Source organism: Macaca fascicularis, chromosome 13 (genome assembly GCF_037993035.2).
Source record: "Macaca fascicularis isolate 582-1 chromosome 13, T2T-MFA8v1.1".
Lineage (NCBI taxonomy): Eukaryota > Metazoa > Chordata > Mammalia > Primates > Cercopithecidae > Macaca > Macaca fascicularis.
Window position 1 is genome coordinate 15,500,835 of NC_088387.1, and position 21,580 is coordinate 15,522,414.

The window sequence follows — 21,580 nt, forward strand, 5'->3', positions numbered from 1 at the left end:
TGCATTGAAGCTGAGAGCAGTCACTGGCTTTATACTCGGGGGACGTGAGCCACTTTGATGTTCTCAAGCAGCCATTCCCCAAAGCCCTCCGTAGAATGCCGCATTCCTTTGTGCCCATGGCTTCCACTAGGATGAACAGCTGGGAAAGGGCTTTGAGTGAACGCTTGGGTTTCTGGGTTTAATTGGTACCCAGCTGCACTGGCCAAGTGGGGGTCCCAGTGACCCTGGACACTACTTCATATAAGGTCCAAAGATGCAGTTAGGTTCTTTTTTTAACTTTAAAAGAAAAAACAAAAAAAACGCTTTTGACCTGGTTAAGCTATAGCATTATCGGTTAGTGTTTTTCATATTGGAAAGGTGTATATTTTATTTTCTAAGAAGGAAAGAAATCCTGTTAAATACTCTAACCACAGATTAAATCATGTCAAGGAAAGAGGTACTATTTTGGGGGAAAATGACCCCTTCATGTCAAAGATCAAGGAGATGACTTACATTGTTTAATTGAGTTAATTATGAAATCTTAAGTGGTTTTAAGAAGATGAGCTGTGGATGCTGCAAGACATGAGACTGATGCTGATTTCATATTAGTCAGCCCTGACAGAATGTGGCTAATATTTAAAGCTTGCTCCAGTATTGCTTGAACTAGTCACACTCAGTGCATTGTTCGGCCCGAGATGGGCTGCCTCTGGATGAACCCATTGTAAGTTGAAAGTATTATGTCAAATGCACTTTCTATTTAGGATATTTTCAGCTTACACTGGGTTTATTGGAACAGTTTCATCCCATGGTAAGTCAGGGAGCATATATGCTCATAAAAGTAGAGAGGATCTCATAGATACCATGAGATATAATGTCTCTGATGTTATAGAGATATGATGAAAACAATCAAGTGGGACTTGGAAGCCTTGAAGGGACTCAAAAGGGTGGCTCATGGAATGCAAACGTGAGTGCCACTGCCTTCTGGATGTAACATCTGTGTCTTCTGCTTAGCCCAGTGGGTTATTGGCTGCTCCCGAGGGCAGAGAGGTCCAGCGTTCCTGTGTTTAGGTGTTTGAGCTGCCTTAAGAGGCTAGGGCGCTCATTGGTGTCTTCAGGGCTTTAGGCCTTCTGAACAAGCAGGAGGAAGGGTGACTTTGTAGAGCTTTGGAAATCTCAACGGACTTCAGGGCCATCCCCCTTGGCATAAGAGAGCCCCACTGGAGGCGAGCAGGGTGCCGTGCGTGCCTGTGCTGGGCCCAGACGTGTACGGACATTGTGAGAACCACAGGACACAGATCGGTCTTGGTTTACAACTGGTGTCGATGGCCACGCAGCATTTCTTCCAGGTACATGACTGCGGGGACTTGGGTTTTGGGGTGTGCGTCCTGGTTGCCTAGTTGTTTGGAAGACCACTATTCAGACCCCAGCCTGAGTCACCGTGACAGGCCGCCCACTTCACACGCCACATGGAAGCCGTGGCGTCAGTCACTGACGCCCACCAGCTGTCAGATGTGTGTGTGTATCTTCCCTGGTCTCAGGATTGGTCTTGTTTTGAGGTTATAGTAAACGTTCTTTAAGAGGGGTTTTGGATTTTTTATGTTGTTTGCAAGGAGGCAGCAGGGAGCGCTTGAGCAGTGAGATCCCCTTTCCAACCAATGCAATTTCAGATTACAGCAGGTAATTAGGGCAGCGGATCTGTGGGATCACCTTTCCAACCAATGAGAATTCAGATCCCAGTAGGTAATTAGGGCAGCCGGGCGGGTGGCAGAACCCTGAACTGTGGCTGTATCTGGTGTCTTGCCCCGGACAGAGCGTGCTGGGGCCTCCGTGGTCCTCTGTGGGGTGGGTGGAGCACATGAACTGGGTGCTGCTGGGCCGTGGCTGGCTCCCCAGCCTGGGGTTTATGCAGGACTCATTCTGAAGACAACTTGGAACCCAGAAAGCAGCACGAGGAGAACAGGTTTGTGCGTTTCTGGATCCTTGGCGCTTCCCAGTCTCAGACGCTGTGCAGGCTCTGAGGGGTCTCGCCAGGAAAACTTGCACAGTCGGCCCCCAGGGTGGAGTGGGGCTGTAGCAGGTCTTGCAGGAGCTGGAAGTGGGGGTGAGTTTCTCGCCAGCGGGACTTTTCAAATGGGCCCAGCAGGATGCATCTGTGGAAATGGTGCCACCTAACGCAGGGCTGCGGCCAGCAGGGCCTGAAAGGCTACAGCGGGCTCTGTTTCTGCTCTCTCTTGAAAGAGTCTCTGCACGGTTTTCCTTGGTCTTTGTCTATTTGAGGGACGCTTCCCCCTTTGTTGGGCTTACCTAGCCTTCTGAGCTGCCTTGTTGAGTATGACAAAGCCCTGAGAAGGCATTTTTATTGCATAATTATGTTATCCTGGTGGCTGGATTAATGACCTGCAAATGTGGGTGACTCAATAGCTCTGAGGGTGTTCAGTATCCAAGACAGGTGGGAAGGAAATGTTCAGGCAGGCGTCAGAGGATCTGTTCTCTGCTACACACTGGGGCCCTGGTTTGCTGACAGTCTTCGTACTCGATCCAAAATGGGATAATGAAGTCTCACGGATTCGGCTTCAGCTGAGAGCTGCCTCCAGCACAGTCTTGTGTGAGTAACAGTTTATATGTTTGGTGCAAAGGGCGGGCGTCAGTTGATCTTATTTGTGGTGGTGCTTATGGTGGCTTTTCCGTAAGGAATTTAGACTTTATTAGCTTTGGCAAGGGAATCCTGAGTGATAAATTGGAAGAATGTTTCAGGAAATTCTGGAACCTGCAGTGAATCTGTATGAAATTGAGATTTGGATTCCCACGATTTCCTAATGCTACCCTGAAACCCAGTAGTAGACATAGTCGTAGAGCTTCAGTTGTGCTGCCCCACTTCCCCAATTTAAAAGGAACACGTTGCTTTCATCTAGAATGTTCTAAGCTCTGAGTGCTGCCGGCAGAGTGGCCAGCTCTCAGCGTCAGAGGGGAAGCCAGGGCTGCGTTTATGGCGTCGCGGCAGCTGGGAGCTGACCCTGGACCTCAGACACGTGTGATATTGACCATTTTCTGTAAACTCCAAGGGTGTAGTGGTCTCCTTGGTGCTTTACAGTCTTCGGAGGCTTTTGATGTGTCTGGACTTTATAGATTTTTCAGAAGTAGACGGCCTTTTCCCACACCCTTGGGCTGAGTTTTGTCAGAGGCTGGTGTGTGGGAAGCACCACACCCACATTCTGATAGGAAAGACTCTGGTGCCCAACTGAGGTCAGAGTGGAAATTCCTTTTTTCCTTCCCTCCAGTCTGGTCCAGCTGCTCCCTGCTTGGCCAGAAGAAAATCATGCTTATCCAAGTCGTAGGCAAACCCCTAAATCAAACATTTCTCTTTTTTCTTTAATATGCCCATTTAGTTTTTATGGGACGATAGATAGAGAAATGTCTTTTAGGGAAAAATTAATTTCTTTAATTACAGAGAACTTTTTGGATAAAAACTGCAATCAGGAGGCTATTTTGTAATATGATCTAGTTAAATACCACAGTGGAAAGCTCCTTATATTTGATCTTAAACTTGGGCCTGGTGTGTGTGGCCGCACACTCGTACTCATGACGCCACGCTCAGCTGTGAACTACAGGCACGGTACATACTTTGTGATAGCTTTTTTGAAAGTCTTATTGCTTGGCCTCTCCGACTCAAATGTTGAGTTACGTTGATTCTGTTCAGAATGTTCATCCCTCCGTCTATGGTCCAGTCGTCCATCTCAGAGGAGGAGACCTGAGGATGAGATAGAGGCCAGAGGGCTGTGGGGCTGAGGGCGGGTGTGGGGTGGGGGCCAGAGAGGCATGGGGCCAAGGGTGGGACAGGGGCCTGAGGGGTGCAGGGCTGAGGCCGGGGCAGTGGGAGAAGGGGTGTTGGGCTGTGAGCCAAGCTGCATGGTGGCCTCTATGAATTGGGAGACTCCAGGCAGGAACACAACCTACTGACCCCTTGACTTCAGCCCTGGGACTCCTGACTTCCAGGGCTGAGAGGAGGTTTGCATTTGTGGTAATTTGTTGCAGCAGCAATAGGAAGTTAATGCAGTGTATCTGTTCTTCACCTCCAAACCTTTGAAAAGTAACCCTGTTGTATCGGCCTTTTGTGTGCCCTAAATTCTAATGAGATGGTTTGTAGGAAATAATGGACACAAACGACGGCAGAACACAAAGTTGGACAGAAGCAGTGTCTTCTGTGGTTCTGTAGTTTGGGTCTGGGAAGTTAGATTTCGGTCAGAGAGTGTGTGGTCTTGTTCAGTGTATACCTGGAGTACTTGTTCAGAGCTCCTGGGGGAGTGGTCTTTAACACTGTTAGCATTAAAACTCCAAGCACATCAGGGCCAGAGTTCCTGAGTCAGTGTTAGGCGACCTTTGAATAAGAGTTGGCATGTAGAATCTGCCCACTTTACTAGTATGAAGCAGCAAAATCTTTTTTCTTTTTTTTTTTTTTTTTTTGATGGTGTACACGGGAGACAAATGAGCTCCCTTTGCCCCACCCTGAGCAGAGACTGGGCAGGCGGTGGCAGCATTGTCCCCCATGGTGCATCCTTGGTGCATGGAGGAAAGTGTGTTCACCCTTAAAACACAGCCCATCCTCTCAAAGGCAGGGTGACAACCACATTTACATGTGGAATCTTAAAAAAGGGCCCGTCTCCCTGAGAGAAGAATCTGGATGTGTGTGTGTACCTCCTTTTTTTTTTTTTTTTTTTTTTTTGAGACAGTTTCCCTCTGTCACCCAGGCTGGAGTGCGGTGGTACGATCTCAGCTCACTGCAAGCTCTGCCTCCCGGGTTCATGCCATTCTCCAGCCTCAGCCTCCCGAGTAGCTGGGACTACAGGCACCCGCCACCACGCCTGGCTAATTGTATTTTTAGTAGAGACGGGGTTTCACCGTGTAAGCCAGGATGGTCTCGGTTTCCTGACCTCGTGATCTGCCCACCTCGGCCTCCCAAAGTGCTGGGATTATAGTTGTGAGCCACCGCACCGGGCCGTATGTGTGTACCTCTTTACAAGTCTTGCCTGACCTTTGCATATAAAAATTATTGAAAAACTTAAGGATGTAACTGACAAGTACTTTATAGGTTTCTCCAAGTAAAAATTTGGAAAAGTTAAGTGAACCCATAATGTGTTTTATTTCTATGAGTCCCACACTTGGATTTTTAAATGTGGGCAAAACATCTGTATGTTCTTCAGCCTGATTTCCATGGAATCGTGAATGAAACGTGCTGAAGTTGCCGTGTGGATTTTGTTATGTGGCGGTGACATGTGGGGGCTGGTCATTAAACAACTGGAGGGACCCCTGTCCTTTCTGTGCTCCTGTTGGACATTAGGCACGTGCTTGGGTGTTTTCTGTGTGTGAGGACAAGATGACAGAATTTCCAGATTCACACGGTGGTATCTTCTCCCTTTTCTGTTAAAACGTATCTTCTGCTGCTTCTACATAGACAAAATGTTTCTTTCTCTTGCCTGTCTACATAAACGCTGTTTAACAAAAACTGTATTGTAGACATGTGAAGCTGAATTCCACATGATCAAGCAGATAGAGATGACTGAGTATACTGTTTTGTGGAAGGAAGGTTTAAAATGATTTTTAGCTTTTTCCCTGAAACAGGGAATAATTTTAACTTTTTCCCTGAGATAGGAAATAATGAAATGGGAAAATAATTAAATTTTCCCATTTAATTGTTAGATTATATTTAATTATTAGATTATTCATTTATTGCAAGGGAAAAAGGAACTCGATCACCCCATGTACCCAAATGAAAATTTAAAGGGTATGGGCGAATTCATCTGAACTCCTTTAATTTGTTTTTGTTTGTTTGTTTTTGACAGTCTCACTCTGTTTCTCAGGTTGGGTGCAGTAGTACAATGACAGCTCACTGCACCCTCAACCTTCTAGGCTCAAGTGATTCTCTTGCCTCAGCCTCCCCAACTGCTGGGATCTACAGGCGTTAACCACCACACACAGCTTATCACCTCTTGGAGACTAGCTTTGAGTTTGGGCATTCACTGGAACTATATTTTGGTTAATTCTCAAAGTTTGTCACTGTTTATCTTTAATTTGCTAAAAATCTACAGGTATTGTGAAATGCATTACATTTCCTTAGCATTTATGGATTCCCTGTTAGTGGGGCAGAGATGCAGAAGGGCAGAAGGCGTTCGGGCATCATCAGGGTTGCAGTTGAGTGCTTGCCCTGAACACACTGGGGCTCTGGGCTCTGTGGCCCTACGGGGGTCCTCTGTCCACTGAGGGGCCGGGTTACCTGGAAGGTCCCTCCAGCCTCTGCCATTTTGCCCTTTTCAGGTTAATATCTCATCGTTGTCCTGGACAGCACTGCCATTCGTTCACTGACCCACGAGTGAACAGCTGGTCCATGGCCAGTGCTTCTTCCTGCAGCTTGGAGGTGGTGATGTGATAACACTTCCTTGGAACGTGGTTCTTGGTGTGTATTAATGGTTCAGTTGTATGTTTCTTTTTAATCTGCACCTCTGAATTGGTCTTTTGATTGCAAAGAGATTGCTTACTGGATTTGTTTCTGAATATTTCGTGGATAACAGGAGAACCTTGTTTATCTGTGTGTTCATTTAATGTGTTTTTGCCAGGCATTTGAATGGGTGTGTTAGCCCTTAGCCCACTTTCTGTGTGTGGTGGAGTCATTGAAATCATTTATGTGAAGTCTCTCTTCTATTAAGGCCAGAGGACGTGGGGTGGTGTCTCCCTAAACTAGGGGGAAATGACTTGTTCTGCCCTCCTCCCTGGGAATGCTGGTGTTTCCAGGTCTCTGAACTTGGCTCCCACACTGGGAGAGTGGCTGTGGCTTCTGGAGCCCGTTTTGTGCGGGACTGACTCCTTCACTTGCTTTATTCCCCACCGTCTTTGTTGCTTTATAATGCAGGGATGAGGAAGTTGGGCCCGGGGGCCTTGTCTGTGCCTGAAGGGCCCGATGCAGAAACTCCTCGCAGAAACTCCTCGTGGGAAGGATGTTCCTTGAGGGCAACTTTTGGAGTCTTTTCCTAATTTTAACTGAGAAGTAGCTATTCACATGGTTCTATTCTGCTAGGGTGTTTCAAAATAATTGGTGTAGAGTTACGAAGATGTCCGAGACACCCATGATCCACTCCGGGCCAGTGCCGGACATTGAGCTCAGATGCATTCAGACCACATTCAGATGCCAAAGATTCTTGCTTGGTTATTCTCAAACTTATGAGAATCTAAAACGCGAGCCACGGTATGGATTTTCTCTTGAGCCCCCATGACTTTGCCTTGTATTTTGGGCATGAATGACTTCATCAAGGGGAAAGAATTTGAGGAAGGAGCCTCTGAGGCTAGGAGAGGGTGGGAAGGGGCGGTGGGAAGAGAAGGGAAAAGGAGCTGTAGAGGGAAGAGCCAGGCTGGGGCTGCGGCATCTCCTCATGTTGCTCCCCCACCCCTGGCGCAAGGCCCCAGGGACTGACTGATTTTCCCACAGGAAATGTGTATGATTGCATGTCTGTTTTGTGGGCCGGCCATTTGGATTGAGGGAATGTCCGTGTTGTGATTCCTTATTGATTTGAAGGTTGAAAAGGTTTGTGCTCAATACACGGGTCTCTTGGTGCGATGAGAAATGTGACCGCAGCCGCCTTCAGGGTGGGGAGAGCCCTTGAGGCCCTCAGTGGTGGGCGGTGTCGGCCTTCGTTTCCCTGGGTGAGCTGCCCTCAGAGTAGGCAGGGAGGTCCTCGGTGGTGGCCGCTTTGGCCTTCGCCTCCGTGGGTGAGTATTGCTCCATCCCCGGCTCTCCGACTCCTTGCCTGGCATCTTCTTCGTTGGAGGCCACGATCCATCAACCTTGTCCACGCGTGTCCTGTAGACTAGTGCTGACTGTAGGTTCAGGAGTGGTCAGAGGAGGCCCTCGTGATGCGAAGCTAAACGTTTAATGATGGCGCTGCTGAGTGCATGAGCCACGTCAGCCCAAGTGGCTGGGTAGGAGGGAACCGCGGGGTGGAGGGAAGACTGGACAGATGGGTGCTTTCCTCGGCCCCTGGGAGCATGGCCAGGTCCATGCTCAGACCTCCTGGTTTCTCCCATATTTCCATAAATAGCAAGGGAAGGACTCGGGGCACCCAGGGACCTCAGGGGGTATAAGCTGTGTCCTCGCGTGGCCCCAGCTGTGGCCAGTGATGATATTCTCTTTAACCTCAGGCTTATTTTGTATAAAAACACAAAGGGACAGAAGTAGTTCAAGGGCCTCTAAAGATTTACGTAATTGTTAATAGGCCTACTTTTATGCTTTCTTATGTATTAAGAGCAAATCATGAAACAAACTCATTTCTGTTTGAAGAAATCTTGACGATTCTCATTTTTGTGGCAAGCAACATTGATTTTTTGTTTAGTGAGCGTTAGTGCCCTCCTGCCCAGTGCTGCTGCCTGGCGTGTCCTCGCACACAACTCTGTCCATTGGTCTCCGTTCACCTTTCCGCCTAGAATTGTAGGAGGGGCGCTAGGATCTTAGGGCTAGAAAGAAACTCTGAAGACCACTTTTAGGGGCGGCTTCTGGTCAGGGCTCTCCAGAGAGACAGCCAGCCAGGTGTGCATGTGTCTCCAGCGGGAGGGCTGTTGCAGGGGTACGGAGTCCAAGAAGCTCCAGGACCCACAGCCTGCAAGCTAGAGTCCTGGGAGGGTGTGGCTTGAAGACTTGAGAAGTGGAGGGTGCAGATCCCACCCGGGTCTGAGGAGCTGAGACCCAGGAGCACGGGCTGCAGAAGACAAATGTCACTGGCCCATCAGCCAGACAGGTGGAGTGAACCCAGTTTTCCCCGCCTTGCTGTTTTACTCGGGCCCTGGGTGGATGGGGTGGTGTCCCCCACATCAGCGAGGATGGGTGTCCACTCAGTCCAGAGGCAAACATGCATCTCACACAGAAATAATGCAGAACCAGCCATCTGGGCACCCCGGGCACGCTCAGGTTGATGCACAAAACCAACGCTGCGCGTGGCCCTGACGTCTGCGTGTTCGCATCACTCCACACACATTGCTCGGTCATCGCCTCGGTGAGTTTGTAAGCTCGTTGTGTGGTTCTGGGGCTCTTTGTCCGGGTGGTGGTGGTGGTGATGACAGGCTCCCCACTACCCCAGCTCAGGTATGGAAGGTGATGGCATCAACGGCTCCTTGTTTCTCAGACACTTGAGCGGGTGCTCTGTGCAGCCAGTTCCACCTGCAGCAGCATCTGTTCCCTATGCCGATTCCATTCGGAGGGTGTGCCTCCCTTCTGTTGAGGGTGCAGCCTTCTTTCAGAGAAGAACTGTGTCCTGTTCGCCTATATCTCCTGTGGTGTATCTCATGGTTGAATAAGTAGCTATAGTATACCTCGGTGGCTGAATGATAGGTTCATTAGAAGGAAAACTTTATACTTTTTTTTTTCTTTTTGGGATGGAGTTTCACACTCAATGCCCAGGCTGAAGTGCAATGACATGATCTTGGCTGATTGCAAACTCTCCCTCCCGGGTTGAAGTGATTCTCCTCCCTCAGCCTCCCAAGTAACTGGGGCTATAGGCGTCTGCCACCATGCCTGGCTAATTTTCATATTTTCGTTAGAGACGGGGTTTCACCATGTTGGCCAGGTTGGTCTTAAACTCTTGACCTCAGGTGATGCACCCACCTCGGTCACCCAAACTGCTGGGATTACGGCCATGAGCCACCACACCCAAGAACTTAATACCTTTTTTTTTTTAAATCATAATGGGCTTGTTAAATGCTTACGTTAATGTTTATTTTTAAAAATGTTATCTGTGACCTTTCAGCTTTTCATAGCACTTCTCGTGTGAATATTTAAAAAAGGCCCTTTACTGGTGGGGGAGAAGCCGTTACCCCTTTCAGCAGAGGGAGATAGAGGAACACGCCCTGGTGCGTCTGAGCACAGGCAGTCACCCCAGCATTGATGCTTGCTTAGGTCTGTTCTCCGTTCACCGTAGCACATCCACTCTCATTGTCAGCTTAAAAATAAGCTTTTTCCTCTTTCTAATCAGAACAGTTAGTTTGTTAACCATCACGTTAAGGTATCGAGAATGATGGCTTTCAGGCCTCAGATATGACACAAGTAGTAAATGCAGCTGACCCTGAACAACATAGGTTTTGAGCTTCGAAGGATCACTTATGGTAATTATTTTCCAACCAACCCTTACTGAAAAAACCTGGCTTTGTGGAGGGCCGACGTTTCCTACATGCGGTTCCATAGGGTGGCCGCGGGTCCTGTGGATACATAGATTTGGGTAAACTCGGGGGGTGTTCTGGAATCCATGTCCCTGTGTATACAGAGGGACAACTGCAGCTTTTTAAAAGTTTGTGTCCTGCCTTGTCCTAAAATGGCTCCAAGGTAGATGCAAAATTATTTCATCCTTTTGGTTTTCTTGATGGGATATTGATGTTTATTCTTCAGTGTCTAAAATCCTGAGTGAACAGAGTTAGTGCTTCAGGAACAAAGCCCGTCTGGAAACACATATTGAGATATCCACCTTTTCTTCATGGTTTCACTAAAGGCCATGATCATATTTTATTCGGTTGAACTGTAGGAAACTGCCAATATTTGCTGTTTTTGGTCTACAAAATGGCAAGTTCGTACGATATTAAAAACAAAGGCTTCCTGGATGGGGAAAATAGGAATCGGTGAGAACCTGAAGTTGTGTGTCATGGCCTCTGAGTCACAGGTAAATAAACCTGTGTGAGGGTAAGTTGGCTGTACAGTATTTTCCTTCTGTTTTGAGACTGTCAGAAAAAGGACAGTTCCATTGTGTTGGGTCCCTTTTCCTCACCTTTGCTGCAGAGGGGACTTGCCATTATTCCTCTTGTTTCCAGTGCCCAGGATGCTGATGTCATATAGAAGACCTGCAGGTCGATGCATGTGAAACAGGCAACGGACACGCTGTGCACCTTGGGACGCATCTGAGAAGTACGTGCTTGCAGCAGGTCTGAGGTGAGGGCGTGTTCCATCTCCTCTCCCTTCTCTGGCTTTGCAGGCCTTTGAAGTTGGTCCTGGAAAGTGAAATTAGTTAATGCTGATTAGCTCCAGGTCAAAGCCGGGGGGCCGAAGGGACCCGCCCTTCACTCGGGGTGTGAAGCATTGGGCCCACCCATTAGGAGGCAGGAGGGACTCGAGAAAGCCGCACATGCCCTCCAGTTCCCTTATGTTGAAATTTTTTGTACTCGGCCATGCCAGGTCATTTGAGAGGTAAATGGGGGGTTCACATGGGGGTGTGCAGTATTCTTAGGTGTCAGGTGCGAGAGTTGAATTTGTAGAAGCTGTGCGGATAGGAAAGGGCCTGGCAGGGAGTGCTGTTTACATGGAGCCAATTTAACGCGAGATCTGTGCTCTGCCTGGGTCCGTGTCTGACCGGTGTCTCCCAGTCTGCAACAGGACGTTGACGTGACTCGGCGCCATCGGCCCACTCTGTGTAGACGTCTGAGGATCTGTGCGCGGCTGCTCTGTGAGAATGAGTTGTGATAATGAACTGAAAAACAGTGAACAAACCCTGAATTGGTTAGCACTGGTTCCACGGCCACTTCTGCCGTGGTTGGGGTCATTCATAATAAAGTGTGCTGGACTTCTATGCAGAGCTCTGAATTTCAGAGGCCCTTTAACTCGGCAGCTAACCAGTGGCTTCCTTCAGAAGACATTTGAGTCCCCTTTACCTACCAGGGTGACCCTGGGAGTTTGAAGATGAGTGAGACAAGCCCTCCCTGTCTTGTGGATTTTACTGTCCAGAGGGGAGACAGATGTGGACGGTGAAGGGGGCCCTATCAGAGGTCAGCGCACGTCAGTTTTATTTCTTCAGCACTTGTTGTGTTCAGGCGGTGCCCCGGGCCATGTGTAGAGCATCTGGGGACACTGCCCATGGCATCCCAGGCACAGCTAGCATCTGCGCCATCTTCATACTTGGCCTGAGTTTTGGGGAAGCACCGAGGATGGCTTCTACCTTTGCTGGAGAGAGTTGGAAGTCAGGGCAGCCCTCCACAAGGAGATGATCGCCAGCTGATTCCTCAAGAAAGAGAGGTGGTCCCCACATGGGCAGAGCAGGGCAGCATGCACAGACCTGGGTGTGGGGTCTGGGGCATGTGCATCTGAGTGGGGTCTGCTGGGAGACAGCAGGGGTGAGGTGTGAAGGCAGTTGGAATTGACAGGATAAATTATCACTAAGGCGATGCTGGTAAAACATAAAATTGGGACTCTCTGGGGTAAATGTGGACTTAGGGTGACCCTGAGCGTGGGTATTTTCAGGCTCTGAAGGCAAAGATTTAGGAAATTGGGGCAGAGCTGAGCCCCAGATGAGGATGAAGACCACCCTTGGGATGTTGAATGAGACAGGGGTGGAAACCCAGTGAATGTCGTGGGGTCAGTCCAGGAGGAAGGCAGCAGAGGAGACCGGTGTCCTCAAAGGCCCCGTGGGGCCTGCCTCTCAAAGTGCTGGGATTACAGGCATGAGCCACTGCTCCCTGCCAATACTTTTAAAATTTCTAAGCTACTCTCTCTCATACCCACTCCAGTATTTTTTTTTTTTTTTAGACTAGGTTTATGGCTATATTTTTTCCAAGGGAACCAAACAGTTACCTGTTTGAAGTACAAATAACACCGTGTTTAAAAACCGAAAATGCCAATTTGCATAGAAGTTTCCAAATACCCAGTTGGTTTGAGCCTTGCATTGCAGTGTCACTACCTGCTCTTAAATTTCTACATGATGTATAGATAGCGAGGCAGGGACGGCTTGTGCATCTTCAGGTTTCGATTCTACTAACTTGGGCTATATTTTCATTTATTTTGGCACATCTGTGGATGTGGCAAGCAAGGCCAGGGTATTTATTTTGAAGCTTGTCCAATAACAGTTGGGAAGATTTTCACATTTTTAGAATTTTCATAGTAATAGTTATAATTTACAAAGAATTTAAAATTGTGTAGTCATTATTTTGCTTTTTTCTAGATATGCCCTGAAACAGGGTTGCTAACTATCATTCTACATCACAGGATTCAGAACAGGACCATTTTGGAGCAGACGCCTGTAATCGAGGAATTCCGCCTAGTCAGTTCACTTTAAACTTGTTTAAAATGTTTTCTTTATCCTAGTTGGCACCTGTGGCTATAGTTTGTTTTCACTGCTGAGGAATATTCCATGATGGAAACTGTAATTCATCTGTTTTTCATATCGGTGGACATTTGGATTATTTCGGGAGGGTGTGTATGTCTATTCAGCCTTCGTTTTTTCAGGATATTTTGTAGAAGATAATGTAACAGTGTAACATCCTCTGCTACGGAGCCAACACGAACCCTGATTACAGCCACACAGACTCTCACACAGACTCTCAGGCCTTGTTACAAACGCACAGAACCATTTTCTTAAGTTGAAACACAGTAGCAGAACCTGAATCCATGTGAACGGGTCCTCTGATCTTACACTTGGAATTCACTTTTTATTACTATGTCTGCTAATTAGGAAGCATATCAATTATACAGAAATCTGAGAATATAAAATTATATGTTTATGACAGAAAAAAAACTTATTTAATACTCAAGAACACATGGATATGTTTTTCCCTCATGCCCCACCACTGTTTTCTTTGCTTGAAATGGGAAATGACATTTGAAGGCGGTTTTCTAGCCACTGTTAGCCTGGCATAGTTCTTCAGAGACAGAGGATGTAAAGCACATGGAAAATTTCTGTTTGTGGAATGTGATTTCCCGATCACCTCATTCAGGCTGCCGCCGCCTTCCCCTCTGGCCGCCTGCATCATGGGACGTCTGAGGAGGTCCCTGTTTCATCCTCTGGAAATTCGGAAAAGGAAGGAGAGGAGGGCGTACAGGGTGTGGTGCATTTGTGTTGGTCCTTCGAGGTTTTATTTGGAGTCTCGGCTGCCTTGTTGGTTCCTGCCTTTATGTCCCTAGCTCGTGGCTTTGTCCTTGTGTCTAACTCACAGGCAGACAGATGGAAAGGGAAGTTGTATTCAGCCAACAGCTTGATCTTATTCTCAAAGCTCAAATCGACTGGGTAATTGGAGACTTCTGTGCAAATGGGCATTTTTGGTTTTTAAACACGATGTCTTATTTGTACTTCAAATGGGTAACTGATTCTCTTGGAAAAAATATAGCCATAAAGCTGGTTCTTTAAAAAAAAAAAAAAAAAAAAAAAAAAAAAAAAAAGGGAGTGGGTGTGAGAGAGTGGCTTAGAAATTACACCAGTAATGGTTGGGCGTGGTGGCTTACACCTGTAATTCCAGCACTTTGAGAGGAGGAGGCAGGTGGATCCCCTGACGTTAGGAGCTTGAGACCAGCCTGGTCACCATGGTGAAACCCCGTCTGTACTGAAAATATGAAAATTAGCCGGGCATGGTGACAGGTACCTGTAATCCCAGCTACTTGGGAGGCTGAGGCAGGAGAATCACTTGTACCCGGGAGGCAGAGGTTGCAGTGAGCCGAGATCGCGCCACTGCCCTCGACCCTGGGCGACAGAGCAGAAACTCCATCTCAAAATAGAAAAAAAAAAAAAAAAAAAAAAAAAAAAAAAAACCCGGTAATGGAAACCTGATTGCATCATCTGTGATGGAGATGGCAGATGGCTGTTGGACTGTTCTGTTTGTGTGATGATGATTATGGGAATATTTGTGCTGAAATTCACAGAACTGAACACTGTCCGCTCTACAGCAATTTTTAAAAAGCAGTAATATGCTCATTTTCAGTACTGTTTTTAATGGAAGATGGAGTTTGCAGATGATTCATTAGGGCAAGCCTGTCTCAGGAGTTGGTAGACGATTCGTTAGGGGCCTGTCTCAGGGCCTTTGGGTTGGGTTGGGTTGGATTGGGTTGGGTTGAGTTTTGTTGGGTTGGAAAAGCATTTCCTATTGTGGGCAGTAGCATGGGGCATGAAAAGGATATCGCCAAGGAAACATGTAGAATCCTTTGAAGAAACATGTGTTCTAACTTCCTATAAGATAGAATTGGAATTTATAATGGTTTTGTTTTCTAGAGTCTTGGTAGAATAGGGAAGACAGTGTAATAAAAGCTAATTTTGAAATGAAGAATTTGAAAGATTTTTAACAACAATAGCTCTAGAAAGTCACCCTGGAAATGTTTTTAAAGATGTTCAGTAGCAATAGCTGTAGGAAGAGTCACCCTAGAGTTACTTCTTGAGCATTGGTTTCCTGGCTGTATCTTCCGACTTTCATTTTGAAGCTTTGCTGTGAGTTGGGGATGTGTGGGAATTGCCATCCCCAGGTGTTGGGTAGGAGTGGCCCTGCAGGGGGGTGCATGTGCCCCGAGGCCTGAGGCACTGTTCCAACCTAGCTTGGAACATGGGGACTCTTGTCAGTGGCTGGAGTAAGAGTACCAGCCTGGCAGGCTGGGGAAGCCCCGGGGTGGTCTGGGCACTGTCCTCCCTGCCTGCCGGACGGCAGCTGGAGGAACTCGAAGGCTGCCTGCCTCGTGGCTGTCAGTGCAACAGCCCCTCCTGGCCCTGGAGCAAACTTTAGGTCCATGAGTCTCTGCGCGGGGACTTGCCTCCTGGGATCTCCGCCACTGTCCTGAGGGCCCTGATGCCACTTTCCTCGTGGGACCCAAGTCTCGGGCAGCTGCGACCCCAGATTCTGTTGCTTTCTCTGCCGTCTTATTCCAGCACGAGTGCTCACCTCACTCAATGCAGAGCCTCAGGTTCCCTCAAGATCCCCAGAGATGGAATCTCCCAATTTAACAAGATAGTTGGTGACAAGATTTGAGCGACACTGATTTAACTCAGCTTCCAGAGTTTAAGTTCCCAAGACACAGTCCTGCTCCTTCCCTGGCCTCATCTTGTGTGGCTGGTGTGGATGCGGGGTTTCCGGAGGGTGGGGCTGAGGCAGGTCAGCAGCAGGGGGATGGCTCATTATTGATAGCTCAATGCCTTGAGGATAACTAGGATTAATGAGCTTTATACGGTTGTAGGTTTGGGGTATATATATGTATATATATTTTTAAACGAATTGGATTTCACGTGGGGCAACCTACAGCAGTGTGGCCTCACCAGGTTCTCAGCAAGCCACCTGCTGACACTGTTACTGTGTGTGTTCCCGTCATCCCACGAGGTGGACACGGTTATCACCATATTTTTCTGTCATGAAACTTGGAGAGGAGAGGGTTTAGGAAACTCCTGAAGCCACACTGTCAGCGGGACCCAGGTGGTCTGTCCTTAGACCCTGCACTGTTTGCACTCGCCATGGATCTCGCCATGCTGTCAGCAGACCCGGGTGGTCTGGCCTTAGAACTCACGCTGGTCGCCCTTCCTTGCCACGTTGTGGGGTTTTTCCTGCTTCTGGGCAGCATTTGATACCTTGTGAAACAAGACAAAGACTTACTATGAGTGGATATGCCATTATCTGAGATCCAGAACGTTTCCTGGACCTGGCGTTGCCGATGTCATGTAAGGGGAGGTAAAAACATTTTCATTGTGGTCATTGGGGCTCCTGAAATGGTGTTTTTCCCAGTGAAAATTGACTCATAAAAATCTGTTAACTCAATACTATGTGAACAGAAGAAGTGTGTTGGGCTCCAGTTAAATGTCTGAGAGCCACAGAAGTAAATGAGGACACCTTCCGAACACAGCCTCCCGGAGGAGGCCAAGGACGTTTGCCTGGAGGGTTTGCCATGAAGCAGGACTCGGGCAGGGCTGGTCTGCCTGGAGAGGCCTCTGCCATGATGCACGTTAGTTGAAGTAGTTGAGGGGTAGTGGCGTGAGGTCAGTGGTCCCCGAGGAAGCCCCTAGCAAAGCCGGTTGCCGTGGGATGGAAAACTGCCATTCAGTGGCTGTAATCCTGGCTTCACGGGGCTGACGTACAATCCTGCACTTGGATACTTGGATTCCAGCCAGGTCAGATGGTTGTACCTTGGAGGGGCGTTTGTGTCAGTAGAGAGCAGAGTGGTGGTTCCCAGAGGCTGGGAAAGGACAGAGGTGAGGCCCCTGAAGGACGCTGGTCTTCCTGGTTTAGGGGTTTGGGGCTCAGCCACCTTCCTGTGTCTGTGTAAATTATACCCAGGATCATTTTCACTCACCCCACTTTAGTTGAGCATTAGAGATTCAGGATGTGTGTGCCCACGTCACCTGGGCCGTGATCCTGGAGTTGGGTGAGACTGATTCCCGGGTTTATAGAATTACTCTGGGATTATTAAAAACAAAAGCACTTGAGGCATTCATAATGCTATTTCCTGAACATAATTTATGTTCAGTTCTTCAGAAACATTTGTCTGAGGAAGCATCTATAATTTTTGTTTTCTGCCACTCACTGCTAGAAAGCATTGTGCAACACTCAAGTGAGTGGCATTATTCCTCTCCTTCCACCATGCAAGTAAGATTAAAGGTACCTCTGGCTCCCCTCAGTCTTCTCACCTGCAGGACGCCTGGCGTGGCAGTGTGCTGCCTTCCGTCTTGCTTCTGGGGAGAATTAGTCGTGTTTGTGTGTGCTGCTCAGCTCAGCCTGGTACGGTTGTGTGGGTGAGGAGCTTGGTTGCTAGGTGACCCTCCCAGGCCTGCCTCCCACCTCCCTAGGCCTTGTTCTAAACTGACAGATAACCAGTGTGTTTTGGAAGAGGACAGCAGCAGGGCAGGAGAGAGTTTGTTCAGACTTTCTCCTTGCACTGACATTTGAGCCCTCATCCAGCCTGGGCCCTTCTACAGAGCTGCCTTTGTGTGTTGCAAATCACTCCCTCCCAGTAACCGTGCTTTCAGAGGTTTGGAAATGTGACTTAACTCATCTTCAATTTAAAGCGTACTATTAAATTTTAATGTTGAAACTGATGTATTTTATGGCCTTTATTTGATTTCTCTTGATTTTTTTTCCCCATATGAGACATTGCATCTTAAGGGAGACAGCCTGGTGTTGGCCTCCTTTCCTAAGGATGGAGGTGAATTCTGAAAGCCCTTTATGTAGGTAGCGAAATAATCAGGGAACCATTATTATAGCTATGCCTGTCCATGTAAAGCGAGCACAAGTCATAAGCAGAAAAAAGTGCAGCCCAGGTGCAAGGTGAGCCCTAATGTTGCCTGTGCCTCGCCTCCCCGCCTTGAGGAACGGAAGTGCAAGCGCAGGTGGTTGAGTTAGCCTCCAAGCCCAGCCTGCACCCCCCTCACATCCCTCTGCATCTGCAGGGGCACAGGCCGTGCTTCCATCCCTCGCTCAGTGCCAGGACTGATGCGTCAGGAACAGGGGGTGCTGTCTGCCCCTTGTTCGGTGCCAGGGATGATCTGTCAGGATCCCTCATGCTCAACTGGTCCTCACGTCTTCATCACCAGCCTCTTGCTGGTAACGGGCTTGTTATTACCTTGGTATGTGTTGTGGGGCGGTGCTCAGTCCTCCGAGGGAGGGAATTGGCCCGTAGACGATTCACATTCAACAGGACCAGGGAATGGGTTCTTATTCCATGTCCTGGATCCCAGGAAGCCTTTGTCCTGGACCCTGTAACCCCTGGCGTCTTCCTGAGAAACGCTGGTGCCACTGGAGCACAGCCCGGCCCCCTCCAGTTTCTCCGCTTTGTAGCTGCACTTGTGTTTAGCAGGTCTTCCAGGACTTAGACGCTGCTTGGTGTGAGCCAGGTTTTGTGTAGAAAGAGGACAGGTCCGAGCTGGCAACCAACCAGCCCAGAACTATCTTTTATGCTTCCAGATTCTGTGGCCAAAAACTTACCCGTGGACATTGAGGGTGATGCACTTCTGCTCCAAGACGTCTGTGGACTCAGCTAGAGGGATGGAAAGGATATGGAGCCTCTTCACTCTTGGCCTGGGCCTGGACCTGCTGTGTAGCCTCTCAGTGGCACCAGGGCCCCCTTGTGTCACAGCAGTCTCAGGTTGGTGGCACTGCCCCAGGATGTCCCAGGCTTCATGATGTCCAGGCTCCTCTGGCATGGCGGCCTCAGGTGGGTGGCACTGCTCTGATGGACGTCCCAGGCTTCATGATGGTAGGGGCTCCTTGTGCCATGGCGGCCTCCGGATGGTGGCACTGCCCCAGGGTGTCCCAGGCTCCAAGGCCAGTGTTCTGTCCAGCGATGGGAAGTTGTACTGTAAGGTCTAGTATCGGAAGATGCCTGGGGTGCTATCCTTCAGAGTGGTCCTACACTCACCACAAATCAAGCCAGGGGAGGCCCTGCCAGAATTTGCAGCTGTGTTTCAGGTCGTTCCACAAAGCCTCTTTTATTTTGGCCTAGTCAGGTATATAATTCTTTATCTCTTTGATGTTTTTGAGACAGGCAAAAAAACCCTTTTTGTTGCCCAGGCAGTGGTGTGAGCACAGCTTACTACAGCCTCAACCTCCCAGGCTCAAGCGATCCTCCTGCCTCAGTCTCCTGGGTAGCCAGGACCCACAGGCATATGTTCCACGTGTCCCCATGCCTGACTTATTTTTGTATTTTTTGTAGAGATGGAGTTTTGCAATGTTGCCCAGGCTGGACTCGAACTCCTGGACTTAAGCAGTCCAGCTGCCTCAGCCTCCCAAAGTACTGAGATCACAGGCATGAGCCACTGTGCCTGGCCAAGTGTGTTTCTAATTTCAAAATTAAGAGGACCCAGAGTCAGTTAACTGCGTCTCTACTGGAACATGCTACTTATAGTACATTAGGAAAAATCATCCAGAACTTGGAAAAGGACAGACACAGCCCTTTGAGGTTGTCTGATGAACCCCTGGGGTCTTTAACCATCTGGAGGGATGTACCGTGTCAGACTCACTGTTGTCGACAGGCTGAAGCCCAGGTTTCATGACGTTATGTGTCGGCTTGTAGTACTTTCTCTGGCAGAGATGCGAGTGACTTCGCTCAGTGAGAGGCTCATCTCAGGGACTTCATGGCCTGAGGGACGGCAGCCTGTTTGAGCTAATCGAGCAATCCCGCACTACCCATATTTTCTGAAACGCCTATGAGTGACTTCTCACACGGTCTTTGAAGCGGCTTCATGCCCGCGCTCCTTGGTAATGATCGAATGCTTTTTTTGACCCCTCGTCCCCTTTCTTTGGGGTGTTCCAGTCTCAATTCTCATGTGTTCTGCTTCTACGGGAATTTCTGAAGCTGCTGAGTGTAGAAATCACTGAGGAGGCTGTGCTCCCACCCCTGTGAGTCTTCCAGGCATCATCCTCTCCGAGGCTTGGCGAGGTGGCGTCCATGGCACACCGAGGAGGCTGTGCTCCTGTCCCCCATGAGCTTTCCAGGCGTCCTCCTCTCCCCTCCGGGGGGACAGGAGGAACCTTTCAAACCCTTCTTAAACTTGTTTTCATGTCTTTATTTTAACAGATTTCTTTGCATCGTCTCCCTTATCCAGAAGTGAGGGTGAACGCTGAGTTATTCACGGGAGTCAAGAAACCACACGCAGCCCAAAGAGACGTTTGTTTCCCTGGAATGATTTGTGTGTGTTCACCTTAAAATGCAACTCAGTAAAACAGGTGTGTTTTGAGGAATGACTTTAAATTACCCAGGTAAAAATGTGACAGTTAAATTTCATCGTCTGTGCGGGTGTCCACAACCCCCTTCTGTGATTGCGTGTGAGTTTGTGACTTGTGGTTATTTTTGAAGAAAGAAAATCTGTTGCTGAGGACTTCAGAGGGTGTGCTGGGATTGTGTAGGGTGGACATCGGGGACTTCAGTGTGTGGCTTCCTTGAAGAGGTTCAAATTAAGGCTGAGAGTCCCTACTCCAAAATGCTCTGAAACCTGAAACATTCCGAGCTTTCCCATGACACTCGAAGGAAATACTCTTCAGAGCACTTTGGATTTCAGGCTGGGGATGCTCAACTGGAAAGTGAAATATTGCAAGACCCTTCTGGCCCCAGGAGCTTGGATAAGGACATGGAGGGGGCCTGTGCCAGGTGTCCCTGGTGTGTGAGGCAGCCTGGGCTCGCTGGACTGGTTTTTGTAGGAGCCACAGAAGGGAAAGAGGGTCAAAGTGGCCACGCCTGACTCCTGAGAAGGCTGAACCAGAAGGAGGTGGGCACGGAGGGCAGCAGTTGAGTCCCCAGCGTCCGGGGCTCCTGTCCCTGGTGGAGTTGAGAGCCTCCTCTAGTTGTGGCCTCTCCCCTGTCAGCAGCCACTGAGGCCTGAAGGGAGAGGGGGCTGAGGAGAGGAGGGAAGGATAGACCTGCTTCTGGAGAGGGCCGGCGTCGGCCTGTGCTAGCCTCATGTGCTACTCCGGCATCCAGGGTGCACGGCCGTGCCTCGTGGTGTAGCGGTTCCTGGGATGCACAGCACTCTTGTCTGCAGTAACGTCTTTGTCTCCAACCCTTGGAGGCAAGTTACCTTTTTCCCCAGTGAAAAGAGGTAGAAAATCTTATAGAAATGCATTTGCTCTAATGTCTGTTTTCCAATAAGAAATGGTCGCTTAGGCTAAATCTTTGGGAGGTCAAGACAGGAGGATCACTTGAGGTGAAGGGGTTGAAGATCAGCCTGGACAACATAGCAAGACCCCATCTGTATAACAGAAAAATTAGCTGAGTGTGGTGGTGCGTGCCTGTGGTCTCTGCTACTCTGGAGGCTGAGGTGGGAAGATCACTTAAGGCTACAGTGAGCTGCGATTGCTCCGCTGTACTCCAATCTTGGCGACAGAGCCAAGACCCTGTCTCAGAAAGAAAAGTTAAAAAAAA

At 48.7% G+C, this 21,580-nt stretch overlaps 1 protein-coding gene across 2 annotated transcripts in view; it reads left to right on the forward strand.

Moving 5' to 3' along the window:
* The window catches only part of LOC135966774 (ATP-dependent 6-phosphofructokinase, platelet type-like), a 104,617-nt gene that overhangs the window by 65,205 nt on the left and 17,832 nt on the right, over positions 1 to 21,580 (forward strand). The window contains exons 1-3 of one of the 2 annotated variants that reach the window (XR_012422030.1): positions 10,757 to 10,930; positions 18,628 to 18,877; positions 20,240 to 20,388. The exons of the other annotated variant lie outside the window; for it this stretch is intronic. The gene's annotated coding sequence lies outside the window, so the exon portion shown is untranslated. Of the gene's footprint in view, positions 1 to 10,756; positions 10,931 to 18,627; positions 18,878 to 20,239; positions 20,389 to 21,580 lie in introns of those variants that run through there. 2 annotated transcript variants of the gene reach the window in all.